Below are 14,339 nucleotides of genomic sequence, written 5' to 3'. Positions count from 1 at the left end.
AATGATGAAGTGAGGACTTTCCCATACGATCATTTGACGAGTGTACCATGAATATCAGGAATCCGGTAAAACATCAAATCTCCGACATCTCAGTGGCCAGCAAAAGATCCTGCGGGAACGAGACTAACAATGCCTGAAGAGAATCGTTCACCATGACAGAAGTGCAACCCTTCTGACAATTGCTGCAGATTTCAATGCTGGGCCATCAACAAGTGTTAGTGTGTGAACCATTCAATGAAACATCACTGATATGGGCTTTCGGAGCTGAAGGCCCACTAATGTGTGCTTGATGACTGTATGACACAAAGATTTATGCCTCGCCTGAGTCCATCAACACCGACAATGGACTGTTGATGACGAAACATGTTGCCTGGTTGGACGAGTCTCGTTTTAAATTGTATTGAACGGATGGACATGTTCGGGTATGGAGACAACCTCATTAACCCATGAGCCCCCTGCATGTCAGCAGGCTACTATTCAAGCTAGTGGATGATCTGTAATGGTGTGAGGCATGTGCAGTTGGAGTGATATGGGACCCCTGATATGTCTAGATTTGACTCTGACAGGTGACACGTACGTAAGCATACTGTCTCATCACCTGCATCCATTCATGTCCATTGTGCATTCCAATGGACTAGGGCAATTCCAAAAGGGCAATACGACACCCCATGTGACCAGAATTGCTACAGGATGGCTCCAGGAAAACTCTTCTGAGTTTAAACAATTACGCTAGCCACCAAACTCCCCAGACAGGAACATTACTGAGCATATCTGGGATGCTTTGCAAGATACTGTTCAGAAGATATATCAAGCCCCTCGACTCTTATGGATTTATGGACAGCCCTGCAGGATTCATGGTGTCAGTTCCCCTCAGCACTACTTCAGATGTTAGTCAAGTCCATGCCATGTCGTGTTGTGGCATTTCTGCATGTGCGCGGGGCCCCTACACGTTATTGGGCAGGGATAACAGTTTCTTTTGCTCTTCATATTTGTTTCAGCAGCTATTATGAATAAAGACGCAAAGGAATTACAGACCTCGGCTTTGAGCAGGCACTGACTGAAATCAATAGGAAAAGTTGAAAATTTGTGCTGGACCAGGATCCAAACCCAGGTCTCCTGCTTACAAGGCAGATGCTCTGACCATTGAGCCATCCAGCAGACCTCCCATCAGACCCAAAGTCTGAACTCATCCACACACTACAAATGTAGTGCCCCTTGCTCATTATCACATTGAAGAGATAATTGGCTCTCTCACCTCAATTTTATGTTCCTACTCCTAGATTAAGAAAATTGTAGAACTTACTATGTAAATCAAGCAGTGGATGTGCAGGTATTGCAATTAGGAATGATTTAGTAAAACTTGCTTTACATTCATCATAATAATATCCAGTTCACATTCATGTAATGATGCTAACATTTGAGAAACAAGTTTTATGAAATTGTTTTACGTCAGATATAGTAGTGCCAAAAGAACAGAGATGAGTGCCAGAGCTGAGAGGAAACATCTGTCTAAAGTTTGAGTGAAGCTAATTGGTATCAATAAAAAATCCTATACAATTTTATAGATTTGTTTCATGAGTCATGAGAGAGCTGAGGAACTGTAAACAATTGTGCTTACTTAATAGCTGGTGATTGTCACAAATAGGCAGAAATGTAAAATGACACAGATGAGGAGTTACTTGTTTAGATGAATAATAGGAAGTATGAGAATAATTAATGTAATGAGGTTAATAATGTATGGACTGGTTAAGTAGCATGCAGGAATTTTTATGTGATGATTGACATGAATAAGGAGATTAATTAATGTTGCAAGAGTGAAAGATTTGAGGTGTTGATATTAAGTTGAGAGAGATACGCTTTGTTTATATGAGTTGAAAGATATACGAAATGTGAATTTTAAGAGCTAATATTTGAACCATGTCATTTATTTTCTGACAAATTGTCCTATTTTTGTCTATATGTATTTGTATGAAAGTGACAACAAAAAGAATACGTTGATAGTAGCAAAGTGCTATTCATAAAAGGCAAAGAATTAATGAGTTAATGGTCTGATTAGATATCCAAGTTGATAATGGGGATAGTTTGGTCAGATACTGAGGTTGACAATGCACGTATGTGTACCAGGCTTCAGGAGTAAACTTATGGCACTATTTAATAGATGATGCACTCACTCCGTCTTCAGGCCACAAGTGGACCATCAGGACCATCCGACCGCCGTGTCATCCTCAGTGAGGATGCGGATAGGAGGGGCGTGTGGTCGGCACACCGCTCTCCCAGTCGTTATGATGGTTTTCTTTGACCGGAGCCCCTACTATTCGGTCGAGTAGCTCCTCAATTGGCATCACGAAGCTGAGTGCACCCAGAAAAATGGCAACAGCGCATGGCGGCTGGATGGTCACCCATCCAAGCGCCGGCCATGCCCGACAGTGCTTAACTTCGGTGATCTCACGGGAACCGGTGTATCCACTGCGGCAAGGCCGTTGCCACAATAGATGACGAGTACTAATAATTTAAATTTTGAAGCATATGTCAGTATAACTAACAAATAGTTCAAATGGCTCTGAGCACTATGGGACTTAACTTCTAAAGTCATCAGTCCCCTAGAACTTAGAACTACTTAAACCTAACTAACCTAAGGACATCACACACATCCATGCCTGAGGCAGGATTCGAACCTGCGACCGTAGCGGTCGCGCGGTTCCAGACTGTAGCACCTAGAACCGCTCGGCCACCCCGGCTGGCTATAACTAACAGGTATCTGCTGCTCAATTAGCAGTGGTTGTTAATATTTAATCACAACAAGTAACCTATAACATAATAAAATGGCAATTTGTTCCAAAATTTATTTCTTGGCAACCAAGTTAATAATAATTGTGTATATTTACGTAAGACATGTTCAGAGCATTAACATAGCAACTACATTTTTGTCTGATCGATTAAAAGGGTAAAGAATTGTCAACTGTATATTTGCAGACTGAAGCAACAAATGAAAATTTGTACCAAGGCTGGGATTTAAACATGATTCTCCTGTTCACTAGGGAGATACGTTAACCACTATGCCACCCTGGGACATTGGCTTTACATAGCTACACAGACTATCCTAGCATGCCTTCCTCCTCAATCCAAATTCCCTTTCACATCTCAGCCCACTTGGTATTCCCCCTAAACTTGAGCAGCATTGGAGATTTTCTTCAACTGTATTTGAATAGCACCTCAGTGTTGAACAAAGTGGAGGTTCTACATCTACATTTATACTCCGCAAGCCACCCAATGGTGTGTGGCGGAGGGGACTTAACGTGCCACTGTCATTACCTCCCTTTCCTGTTCCAGTTGCGTATGGTTCGCGGGAAGAACGACTGCCGGAAAGCCTCCGTGCGTGCTCGAATCTCTCTAATTTTACATTTGTGATCTCCTCGGGAGGTATAAGTAGGAGGAAGCAACATATTCAATACCTCATCCACAAACACACCCTCTCAAAACCTAGACAGCAAGCTACATCGCGATGCAGAGCCTCTCTCTTGCAGAGTCTGCCACTTGAGTTTGCTAACCTGACCTGGTACGGATCCCACACTGATGGGCAATACTCAAGTACAGGTCGAACGAGTGTTTTGTAAGCCACCTCCCTTGTTGATGGACTACATTTTCTAAGGACTCTCCCAATGAATCTCAACCTGGCACCCGCCTTACCAACAATTAATTTGATATGATCATTTCACTTCAAATCGTTCCGCACGCATACTCCCAGATATTTTACAGAAGTAACTGCTACCAGTGTTTGTTCCCCAATCATATAATCATACAATAAAGGGTCCTTCTTTCTATGTATTCGCAATACATTACATTTGTCTATGTTGAGGGTCAGTTGCCACTCCCTGCACCAAGTACCTATCCGCTGCAGATCTTCCTGCATTTTGCTGCAATTTTCTAATGCTGCAACTTCTCTGTATACTACAGCATCATCCACGAAAATCCGCATGCAACTTCTGACACTATCTACTACGTCACTTATATATATTGTGAAAAGCAATGGTCCCATAACATTCCCCTGTGGCACGACAGAGGTTACATTAACGTCTGTAGACGTCTCTCCATTGAGAACAACATGCTGTGTTCTGTTTGCTAAAAACTCTTCAATCCAGCCACACACCTGGTCTGATATTCGTAGGCTCTTACTTTGTTTATCAGGCGACAGTGCAGAACTGTATCGAATGCCTTCCGGAAGTCAAGGAAAATGGCATCTACCTGGGAGCCTGTATGTAATATTTTCTGGGTCTCATCAACAAATAAAGCAAGTTGGGCGTCACACGATCGCTGTTTCCAGAATCCATGTTGATTCCTACAGAGTAGATTCTGGGTTTCCAGAAATGACATGATACGCGAGCAAAAAACATGTTCTAAAATTCTACAACAGATCAATGGCAGAGATATAGGCCTAAAGTTTTGTGCATCTGCTCGACGACCTTTCTTGAAAACTGGAACTACCTGTGCTCTTTTCCAATCATTTGGAACCTTCTGTTCCTCTAGAGCAGTGGTTCCCAACACATGGTCTGCGGATCTCCAGGGGTCCGCGAGCTATGCAAGAGGGGTCCGCTAGATGCTATTAGAATAAAAAATATATTTCGTATAACAGATTTTTTGTTTTGGCCGCTTCCTGCATGGGCAGTTTTAAGCTCAATATTTTTTCAATAATGAATATGTCAATGTTTTTTCTAAGTACCAAAAATAGAAAACGTATAAAAAGACTCTTAATTTGGATTTTTTAGGTACTTGATACTGTGATATGACAAGGTACCAATCATGCTCGATGAGGGAGTCCTCGAGAAAATTTTGTTGGGAACCCCTGCTCCAGAGACTTACGGTACATGGCTGTTAGAAGGGGGGCAAGTTCTTTCGCGTACTCTGTGTAGAATTGAATTGGTATCTCGTTAGGTCCAGTGGACTTCCCTCTGTTGAGTGATTTCAGTTGCTGCCTGCAACCAGGGTATAGGTGTTTTAATGAACTGAAATTATATGGTTCCACATTACATGGTTCCAGACCTTTTCAAGTCTCAAACATCTGTGGCAAATATATTCTGACTGAAGCAATGAATGACAATTTGTACCAAGGTCAGGATTCAAACCAGGGTCTCCTATTAACTTGGCATAAGTGTTAACCACTACACCATCCTGGCACAGTAGCTTTGCACAACTGCATGAACTATCCTACCAAGTCTCTCTCCCTTGGTACAAATTTTCATTCATTGCTTCAGACTGCAAATATACACACATCAAAAAAAGTTTTGCATCAACCCGGTTCCCAGAACACCTAAAGATAGATGTTGACTGCCGATATTGTATCACAGACACAGTTCCTTTGACTGTTCACAGATGTCACTAATCCTGCCCAAAGATGTAAACAATCATGCACGAGCTGTGCCTATTAGACGGAGGGGGTCCGTCAGCCGATCAGTCCCAGTCATTCCACTGGGAAGGAGGTACACGGCTCGTGTTGTCTGTAGTTCAACCATGCCTAGATCATCAATACCACAGTTTGATTGCATCTGCATTGTTACTTTGTGCCAGGAAGGGCTCTCAACAATGGAAGTGTCCAGGCATTTCGGAGTGAACCAAAGCGATGTTGTTCGGACATTGAGGAGATACGGAGAGACAGGAACTGTCGATGACATGTCTCACTAAGGCTGCCCAAGGGCTACTACTGCAGTGGATGACTGCTACCTACAGATTATGGCTCGGAGGAACGCTGACAGTAATGCCACCATGTTGAATAACGCTTTTCATGCAGCCACAGGATGTAGTGTTATGACTTAAACTGTGCACAACAGGCAGCATGATGTGCAACTTCACTCCCAATGTCCATGGTGAGGTCCATCTTTGCAACCACGACACCATGCAGTGTGGTACAGATGGGCACAACAACATGCCAAATGGACCACTCAGGATTGGTATCACGTTCTCTTCACCAATGAGTGTCGCATATGCCTTCAACCAGACAATCATCGCAGACGTGTTTGGAGGAAACCCGGTCAGGCTGAATGCCTTAGACACAGTCCAGCGAGCGCAGCAAGGTGGAGGTTCCCTGCTGTTTTGGGGAGGTATTATGTGCGTCCAACGTACACCGCTAGTGGGCATGGAAGGTGCCGTAATGGCTGTACAATACGTGAATGCCATCCTCCAACCGATAGTGCAACCATATCAGCAGTATATTGGTGAGGCATTCGTCTTCATGGACGGCAATTCGTACCCCCATCATGCACATCTTGTGAATGACTTCCTTCAGGATAACGACATCACTCAACTAGAGTGGCCACTATGTTCTCCGGACATGAACCCTATTGAACATGACCAGGATAGATTGAAAAGGGCTGTTTATGGATGATGTGACCCACCAACCACTCTGAGGGATCTACACCAAATTACCGTTAAAGAGTGGGACAATCTGGACCGACAGCTCCTTGATGAACTTGTGGATAGTATGCCACGACGAATACAGGCTTGCATCAATGCAATAGGACATGCTACCGGGTATTAGAGGTACTGGTGTGTACAGCAATCTGGACCACCTCCTCTGAAGGTCTCACTGTATGGTGGTACAACATGCAATGTGTGGTTTTCATGGAAAAGGGTGGAAATGATGTTTATGTTGATCTCTATTCCTATTTTCTGTAGAGGTTCCGTAACTCTCAGATCCGAGTTGATGCAAAAATTTTTTTGATGTGTGTACATCATAGGTATTTGAGACTTGAAAATGTCACAGGAGCCATATCATATCATTTACTCAAATCACCTATGCCTGGATTTCAGCCAGGATCCCCCATTTCATTTGATGCAGTGGTGCTATTCCAATACAGTCAGAGAGCATCTACAATTCTGCTCAAGTTTAGGGGGAATTCCATGTGGGCTGAGGTATGAATTTGGATGGAGGAGGGAGTCATGATATGGTAGAACATGCAGTTGTCCAAAGTCGCTGTGCCAGGGTGATGTAGTGGATAGCACATCTGTCTAGTGAGCAGGAGGCCCATGTTTGAATCCTGGCGTTGGTGCAAATTTTCATTTGCTGCTTCAGTCTGCATATATACATTTTAGATGTTTGAGAGTTGAAAAGGTCTTTGAAACCATTGCCAATTGCTCATATAATGTGATTCACTGGAATTATATTTTCTTTCTAGTATTTCGTATAAACAGTTTGGTAAGGATAAGTATGGAATAGTTATTAATTTATAGTATTCTTTCTCTACCTTTCGTGTGTGGTGCCTGAGGTGAGTTGAAATAAGGTCGCCAAAAGTCCCAAAGGAAGTCAAACAAATGGGGGTAGCTAAAATAAGTCAGATTTTTGTGCTGTGCTGTGAAAAAAGTAACCACCAACAATCATATGTTTGACAGCCCGCACAAACTACTGAACAAAAAGAGTCTTTGTAATTAAATTTAAATCACAAGTTTTGGTAATATTTATCATTTTTCATTAAGATATAGTGAATTTTTGTATGATATTTGTGTAGAAGCAGCTCAGTACCTGATTCAGAGGATTTTTAATTGGTTATACATCATAATTTTATTGTTTGTTCTCAAATTTAATGATCTTTATCTTTTTTGTAACTCTCAGCAACTTTTTCTTGACTCCAAAGAAATCTTTTAGAGCAGCAATTTAAGGAGTCCATGGTCCCTTACTCAAAGATTAGCATATTTTACTTGTACAGATCAAGGTTAGGCCAAGAATCAATAGCCAAGCACTGATTGCATCTAGTGAGTGATATTGTTGTGAGATGCAGTTGAATAGGTTTGGGGTAATGGCATAGTGGAGGAGGCAATATCATACCTGCTGAAAGTGTGTCTGCATCATTATGCGTTGACCAAATTTTACTGAATTACGACAACTGAGTTTACTAAGAAGTGATTATAAATACGGAGTGCTGAAATTATGCTTTCATGTGTATTGTGCTAGCCAATGGATTGCAGTGAGGATAATGTGTGCAAATTGTCACAACAGCATGTGAAACATTTGAATATATTTGACCTGTGCCCAGCTTAAACATGAATAGAAATGTATGAAAATGGTAGTGACTGTCTTCAGTAGTGTTTAAAAGTGAATATGTAACTTTACTTTGTGCAACCTTTTTGAGTCCTCCGTTAATATAAAAACATCTATTCCTTAGACGAGGCATTATTAACCAGCCAGAATTCAATTGAAACAACTCCTGTAGCACTCAAACTGGGTAGCACTTAGCCATTAGGTCAGAGTCACTTAAATAAAATGGTGAGACTGCTACATTATTAGACAGTTAACAATGCCATAAATTTAGTTGTGGGTGTTCATTATCAAGTTTGCTTTTCTTTCTTTTTTCATTTGAGTATTATTTCATTGATAGCATATTACATTAAGCGCCAAAGAAACTGGTATAGGCATGCGTATTCAAGTGCAGAGATATGTTAATGGGCAGAAGACAGTGGTGCACTCGGCAATGCCTGTATGAGACAACAAGTGTCTGGCGCAGTTGTTCGATCAGTTACTGCTGCTACAATGGAGGTTATCAAGATTTAAGTGAATCTGAATGTGGTGTTATAGTTGGGGCACAAGCAATGCGACACAGCATCTTTGAGGTAGTGATGAAGTGGGGATTTTCCCATACGACCATTTCACAAGTGTATTGCGAATATCAGGAATCCGCAAAAACATCAAATCTCTGACATTTCTGTGGTCAGAAAAAGATCCTGCACGAATGGGACCAATGACTACTGAAGAGAATCATTCAATGTAACAGAAGTGCAACCTATCTGCAAATTGCTGCAGATTTCAGTGCTGGGCCATCAACAAATGTCAGCATACAAACCATTCAATGAAACATCATCGATATGGGCTTTTGAAGCTGAAGGCCCACTCGTGTACCCTTGACGACTACACAGCACAAAGCTTTACACCTTCCCTGGGCCCATCAACACTGGCATTGGACTGCTGATGACTGGAAACATGTTGCATGATCAGACGAGTCTCGTTTCAAATTGTATTGAGTGGATGGACATGTATGGGTATGGAGACAACCTTATGAATCAATGCACCCTGCATATCAGCAGGGAACTGTTCAAGCTGGTGGAAGCACTGGAATAGTGTGAGGCATGTGCAGTTGGAGTGAAATGGGATCCCTGATAAGACTAGATACGACTCTGACAGGTGACACATACATAAGCATCCATTCATGTCCATTCTGCATTCCGACAGACTTGGGCAATTCCAGCAGCACAATGTAACATCCCTCATGTCCAGAATTGCTACAGAGTGGCTTCAGGAATTCTCTTCTGAGTTTAAACAATTACACTGGCCACCAGACTCCCCAGACATGAACGTTATTGAGCATATCTGAGATGCCTTGCAACGTGCTGGTCAGAAGAGATCTCCACCCCCTCATACTCTTACAGATTTATGGACAGCCCTGCAGGATTTGTGGTGTCAATTCCCTCCAGCACTACTTCAGACATTAGTTGAGTCCATGCCATGTTGTGTTGCGGCTTTCCTGTGTGCTTGCGGGCCCTACACGATATTAGGCATGTGTACCAGTTTCTTTCCCTCTTCAGTGTAGATGCTGAACACGCTTCATTCCCTTTTGTGTGTCCATGTCAACAATCCATGTACTATTCATCTAAACCAAGGAAACTCGAGGTAGGAATACCAACAATGTAGGGAAAGATACACTGTTACTTACTGTAAAGGTGAGACATTAAGTTGCAGACAGGCACAATTAAAAATACTTAAACGTAAGCTTTCAGCCACAGTCTTCATCAGGAAAAGACACACACAATCATTCATTCACACAAGCAAGCACACCTCATGCGCGCATGACCACCAACCCTGGCAGCTCAGGCCAGAATGCCAAGCTTATGTGTAAGTGTCTGAAACTTAATGTGTCATCTTTATGGTGCATTGCGATCTGTCGTTTCCTACATTGTTCATCCAAACCAAGGGTGGCCAAGAATTTGGCTCTCAAGCTGTGCCATAGCACTCTGCCTAGCTGGACACTTCCCCTACCATCATGCCATGGAGTCTGAGCATGATGGGAAACTGTGAACTAGCTGCATGTAAATGGCAATAGAGTCATGCTGCATATTACTTGATTTTACAGTTCTCATTTCTCAGCAACATAAATCAAAAACATATATAATTTTTATTCAGTACAACCTGTCACTACATGGACAGATACAGACAATTTCACAGATTTTTGTATTCAGATTGCTGTATTATCATGAATTATCTAGTTTCATAATTAAAAAAAAAACTTATTTCACACACACATGTTGATCAAAATATTGTAGCACTTTTGCAACCTCATTATGGAGACGTCATTCCACAGATGTGGAAACTCTATGTGAGGAGAGCAATATGGATTTGCTGGGCAGTTTTAATGTTAAATGGATTGATCATTAAAAAAGGAATTACCTTGCAGATGAATCAGTTACATCTGCACATACTCAAGGGTTTTTTCAACTGAAATGTCAAATGGTTTCAAGAACATATGTTAAGATTAGCAGTGCCCTCAAAATGTTTAAAAAACTATTTTTGTAATTCTTTCAAGGCCATAATTCTTCAAACCTTGTGTTTTCTTTCATTCCAGTGAGCTTGGGGACCTGGACTGTGTTCTTCCAGTGTCCCTTCTGCAACACAACTTTCAGCTTAAATGCATCCCCATCAAATCAGTACTCAATGAACTGTCACGCTGTTTTGGGTACTTCCGAGAAGGGCCAAGCAAGTCCGTGACAGGTGGAGCCTTGGCCCGCCCACAGCCCGCACACCATGCCCGGCATTGATCTTAACCAACTTTTCATATCCATGATTGCTAGGATCTCTATAACCAAAGCTAGCTTGGTCACAGCACTGCTATATTGTGTTTGTGTCCAACAGTGACAGCCAACTGAGTGGTAGGTAGGCACTGCTTTTTCTTATTCTTGCTCTTTACTATGCTACTTGTGCAGGGAGTAGACAGTCTGCTTTATATTACAGTGGATAAAGTGTGAGTCAATGAATTTCTTTCTCTCACTCAAAAACAGTGTCAGCTCCTTATTCTCAATGGCAGGCCATGACCAGCACCTTCCACATTTGTTGTGCTCTGTTATGCTTCAGTCACATGTCAAAGGTACTAAATATTTAATAATGTTAAGCACTTAAATCGGCTGGCAATCAAATCACTTCTTACATGTCGGTAATGCTGATGATTTTTGACTTGCCCAACAGTGTGTGGCTGCTACTGAGCTAATCTTAGCTCTGAGATCTTCTCACAAAATAAATGATTTTCCTTAAGTTATATGAGTAAGTGTTTCTTTTGTCCCATATGTTGGCTTGTCTCCTCTTTTCATTCTCACTGTAATTAGTACTAATACTGCAACACACATGTTCAAATTAATATGCTGCTTACAAACAACTAGCTAAAAGTCTATGGGAATCTGTCGTAAGATAGGACCATGTTTTTAGAAATGATGGAGCACTGTGATAAAGGCCATGACACTTTTAGTAAAATTACAGGTTACAAAAGTACATGAATCATACAATTCATAGGTCTCAATAAAAGTTTTTGAGATATGGAAGGAAGTCAATGTTGTTTATTTTATTTATGCACAATACCATCAAATGACTTAAAACTGAAAAATAATAAATTAATAAAGACTGAATGTGAATTATGCGTCTAGTATAATTCATTTAACATTAAATTTAGGAACCCGTTTGTAGTGAGAGAAGTTAGCATGCAGAAAAATTTGTAATTCTATCTTGAACTCCATTGTCTTTCCCAACAGATATACTCTACCAAATCGCTGAATACATATATACTCTTACATTTGAGTCCTTTCTGAACTAATGTTAATGCCCTGAAGTCCTTATAAAAATTGTGTTTAGTCCTGGTATTAGAATCATTAAAAAACATTGAAAGGCAGAAAATTCTCAAACCACCACTAGATATAATTCTTACAACACCTTAGTATATTTTAAAAAATATTGTGTATGCAGCTGGAGTAACTTTTTAAAGAGTGAATAACTTTTTTTTTTTTTTTTTTTTTTTAAAGAATAACCTGCTGCTACAGTTCTATATGATGATGGAAGTTTCCGAGAGGAATCTAAACAATGGAAATAATACAGGTAACAACTCCGCAAATAGTTGTGTTGAGTGTCCAATAGACACATAAACACAAGAAAGAAAACTTTTTTGTCTACCGGATGTGTGACTGTGTCATAGTGTGATAAAACTGCCATGTGGTAGGTTTACAACATCCTTATGTGATCACACACCCAAAAGAATTTTACTGAAATGGACTCTGGCTGTAAGAACTTGTGCTCTCGTGTAAGACTTAACTGGTGGAACTGGTGAACTGAACCTGGTGCAGGCAGAAGGAGCTGTACATGGTAAACAATAATTTGGAGAGGGTATCAGGAATGATAGAACAGAGGAAGAAGAAGACTGCAGAGAGGAATGAGTGAGTTTTGAATGAATGAAGTGGAGAGTGTGGGACAGGGTTTAATGGAGATTAAGGCTAACAGGATTGCAGGATCAAAGGATACATTCTAAGGACAATTTCCATATGTAAATTTGAAGAAGTTCGTATGAAGCAGGCAGATCCAGAGAGCATTGCTTGTGAAGCAACCACTGAAATTAAGCATGTACGAAGTAGTACGTCCTGCACTGGGTCACTGACACTGCTCTTAACTCAAAGTTGACAGCTGGTTGTTGATGGCCAAAAGTTACAACAAAAGTGGTATACGACAAGATTCTTCTAGAGGTGGCCTTGCCAGATAAATTCTCATGCGTAATTCCACCCATCATTATCGACCAGTGGCATTATACTGGGCCCAAAGATGCAACATACAAAATATTTCAGAATGGTGACTACTGCTTACCAACGTCTTCATAGTGCCAAACTGTAATTACAAATTATAGACTTGCAGGAATTCTTAATAACAATTATAGAAACTAATGAGGAAATTGTGAGAAAATTGTGCTTTGGGTGGGGAGAAACTAACATGTAATGTAAGAACCTCAGAATCATGGTGCAGTAATAGCAAAACAGATGGAGACACAACAGAGACAGGAACAAAATATAGCTAAAAGAAAAGAAAAATAACAGAATGTGGAGTCAACTACTAGAACTGACCTATATAGCACAATGAGAGAGAGTGATACCGAAACAGTAAATCCTAAATGAAATCACAGTACACCCCTAATGATAAACTGTGAATAATAATGGAATGTGGAATAACAACTAGAACTGACCTGTGCAGGGTGACCCAGGAGGAATGCTCAAGTGTTCAGGCATATGACAGGTACATAGACATAGGCCCTATTATGAATGGTTTCCAAGATAGAACACATTTGACATACATTATTATTTATTTCTTGCATTATTCAAGACATTGTCAGGTTTACAAATGTGTGCATGTGCAACAGTTAGTAAACATTACAACATGCATTTTACAAAGTATCAATTGAAAAGTATGTACTTGTAACACATTTGCCTGTAAGTAAACATCCTACACTCAGGAATTCTACATGTCAGAAAGTGCCATGATGGACACTACCATCACAGAAGCCATAAGCATACACCACATCTGGATATTCTTCATTAATGTAGATGTGTGGCATTTTAGCCAGCACGTGTACAAACACCACTAACTGATGAACCTCTCTGACACACCCTCAATCCCTCCCACTACTTCACTCAAGAAACACCATGGACAGTTGTGTATTCAGTGAGCTAGTTTAACTGCAGAAAGACATGCCAAGCAAAGAGGTGGAAAGCAACAAGGTAGGTTGGGCTAGTATGAAATTTCAAGCAGGATGGGTACTAAGGCACATATGTGCGTGCTACTAGCCCAAAATAAAATGTACATTAAATGTTCTACCTTGAAAACCTTTGGAATAGGGTGTATGCCAATATGAGGTTACATGCTTCAAATGAGCACTCCCGTAAAAACCCTGAATAGTGATCATTCATCCTGGGTAACCCGGTAGAGCTCAAGTATAGGCAGTGATACCACAAAAGTAAATCCTAAATAAATCATAAACTAAATCACAATATATATCTAATGAAAACTCACAAAAATAATGGACCATAATATCAACAACTGAAATTGAACTATATAGCTGAAGTACAGAGTGTGATACTAAAAACTAACCCTAGTCTAACATAAAACAACAAAAACTAACAGAATGCAGCATAAAAAAGGATGAGGTGTATTACAGAATGTAAAACACAAACACAATAACTAAAAATCAACAACTAAAAACATAAGAAATCTAGATTCATTACAAAAATAAAACTTCCCTAAAATGGAATTCCAAGTGAGTGACATATTGAGACTTACACCAAAA

Source organism: Schistocerca nitens, chromosome 3, assembly GCF_023898315.1.
Source record: "Schistocerca nitens isolate TAMUIC-IGC-003100 chromosome 3, iqSchNite1.1, whole genome shotgun sequence".
Classification (NCBI taxonomy): Eukaryota; Metazoa; Arthropoda; class Insecta; order Orthoptera; family Acrididae; genus Schistocerca; species Schistocerca nitens.
The sequence above is the reverse complement of the archived record's forward strand: the minus strand, read 5'-3'. Positions refer to the sequence as shown.